Raw genomic sequence first — 2,599 nt, forward strand, 5'->3', positions numbered from 1 at the left:
ATGATTGAAGTATATTTAGGTAACTGAAGTTAATTACAATTAACTCGTTGTACGTAGTTAATTTTAACTCTGAGAATAGTAACTGGAAAATTTAAGCGAAATTAATTTTCAATAAAGGGTGAAACAACGTGAAGACACTACCAAATGTGCTACAATAAATTTAGATACGGTTAAAATAAATTATAAGCTATACTATATATTTAGTATTATTTGCATTTAATTAATAATCATAAATGTATCCTTCATAATTCAGTTTAAAATCTATAAAATATAATTTAAATTAGCTTAGAAAAACAGCTAATAATGCATTTCAAAAGTCTTATTCTATCAAATATAGGAAAAATTTAAGTACAAAAATCCTTTCTTGGTATAAAAGAATCATGTAAATTTTTCAAGAACACAATGAAAATATTAATTGCACAGCTTTTAACATGTCAAAAGGCAATGGCGAGAGAAGAATGTGTACCTTAATGGTTGGTAAACAGCTCTGTGCATTGAATAGGAGAAAGATTTGAAAGGAAATGATCGTTAGGACCATCTCAATAAAAGGTTAGAATATTTGTAATAAACGATGACGTCAATCGGATCGATAGTAAGAGAGTTAAAGCTGAAGTGTTGAGTATCTAGCTTATTAATTTAATGATATTACATGATCGATATTGAAAACTTTATAACATTCTCTAACACTGTATATACTATTTTTAATATGGAGATTTTTTATTAATACATACAAATAATTGCTTTCCTTAATCGATATATGAGGCATAAAGTCATTAAGACTTCTATTCCTATAATAGGGCTTAGTTAAATGAGAGTTCTACTATATTTATACTTCATAATAGTTTCGAGAAAGAAGCGGTGATAATGTTCAGCCCGTAACAGAGAATTAATGATGCTGAACTTTGCTGATATATTTTGATTTTACGCGTGCGTAGTAATTTTTTAAACGAAATCGATCACGTGATTTCTATTGTTAAAATTCAAATTTAATTGATAACGATAAGAACACGCTTAAGAAACTGACAGATTTAAAATGAAATTTGATTAAACTTATCTTTAACCGATTAATTTGATTTCTGATTGTTGTAAACGATAATTAAAGTGAAATTAATGATAAAATGTGTTTATGTAACTGACAAATTTAAATGAAATTGATTAAAATTAATTTATCGAAGAATGACGAATCTTGTTGGAAAGAGGACATTACAGGAGAAGGTTTCTTCTCTTAAAAAAAACAACTTAAATATTTAATAATTTAATATAAATCATATAAATTTGGGATTATAAAAGAACGCATTAAAAGGCATTTTTTAAACACACGACTCGACTATAACTTAAGGTTATTTATTACTCGAAATTACTTGCTTAAAATAGCTTTTAAATATATTCTAGAAATAAAAAAAAAATCAAGTTTAATTTTCTGTAATTATGATTCTCCGTACTTTTAAAGACTTGGCATTTGTTCATATCGGTTCTAATATCGACGATAAAAATTGCCTTGAAGTGCAGAATACTCAATCACTAAAAACGTGATGTTGCATCAAGATGAATGATCTCGTTCCATATTTAATAATAATAACTCAATAAAATTTCGAAATAATCGAAAAAGAAAAATGATTTTTCGAGACGATCAATTGTTTAAAACATCGTATATTTTTTAATTAATTAAATTAATTAATTATTAGGGTCAAACTTCAATTTAGCATCACCATTTCTTTGACTCTGAAAATCGAGTGAGGTGCTAAACCGAAGCACCTCGAATAAAAGATACTTCACAAGTTCGAATTTGTGATTTGTGAGATGAAAAAGTCGTAGTAATTCGCGTATAATGAAAGGTTCTCTATTTTAGAGGAAGATCCATTCGTAAGTACTCCGTTTAAACTTTATGAAGATAGCGAAGAACCGTTTTAACAGGCGATATATCGAGGTTTGACTGTACAGAAGACAAATAAGAGAATTACTCCGGTTAAAAAGGAACGTGTAAGAGGAAGAAGAAGAATTATATTTTAATCCTTTATAAAGCAATTAAATTTATTTAACATCATTTATACAGCACAACAAACATCGAGATATTCGCATTCACAGGAAAGAAACTACAGAAAGCTTTATAAATGAATAAATTTAAATATATTCTGATAACATATTTAGAGTTAGTTATTTTTTATTATTATTAAATTTAAAGAAATTATTTATTTTTTTAAACTTCTGATTTTGGCACTGAAGTATACTAGCTATATAACAACATTTCATTAAGTATTATATTATTATTTTTATATATATGTATATATATATATAGCTGAATTAATCTCAAACAAACAACATTTTGATCTTTCAACGTCGCTCTTTATATAACAATTCTTAGTATTTATTTATTTTTAAATCCTAACAATAATAATCTTATATACAAATCTTCATCATCTTAACAATTATTATTATTATTATTAATAATTTATTTTAATAATTTGACAGCATTTTGCAACTCATTCTGTGCGTTAATCTGTGCATATTTTATTATTATTATTATTTTAATTTTGAAAAAATACAAATTTATTTTTAATTAAATAAATAAAAAAATAAGCCAAATTAATAACCATGTGCG

The 2,599-nt window shown here is 25.4% G+C and overlaps 1 long non-coding RNA gene across 1 annotated transcript; it reads left to right on the forward strand.

The window, feature by feature from the left end:
- Positions 1 to 334: 334 nt before the first annotated feature.
- On the forward strand, positions 335 to 2,508 carry LOC111615378. Its single transcript, XR_002755071.1, has 3 exons — positions 335 to 549; positions 1,686 to 1,980; positions 2,054 to 2,508. It is a non-coding gene; the product is annotated as an uncharacterized LOC111615378 (long non-coding RNA).
- The last annotated feature ends 91 nt before the right edge of the window (positions 2,509 to 2,599 follow it).

Source organism: Centruroides sculpturatus, unplaced genomic scaffold (assembly GCF_000671375.1).
Source record: "Centruroides sculpturatus isolate CEXI.00-Female unplaced genomic scaffold, Cexi_2.0 scaffold2453, whole genome shotgun sequence".
Taxonomy (NCBI): domain Eukaryota; kingdom Metazoa; phylum Arthropoda; class Arachnida; order Scorpiones; family Buthidae; genus Centruroides; species Centruroides sculpturatus.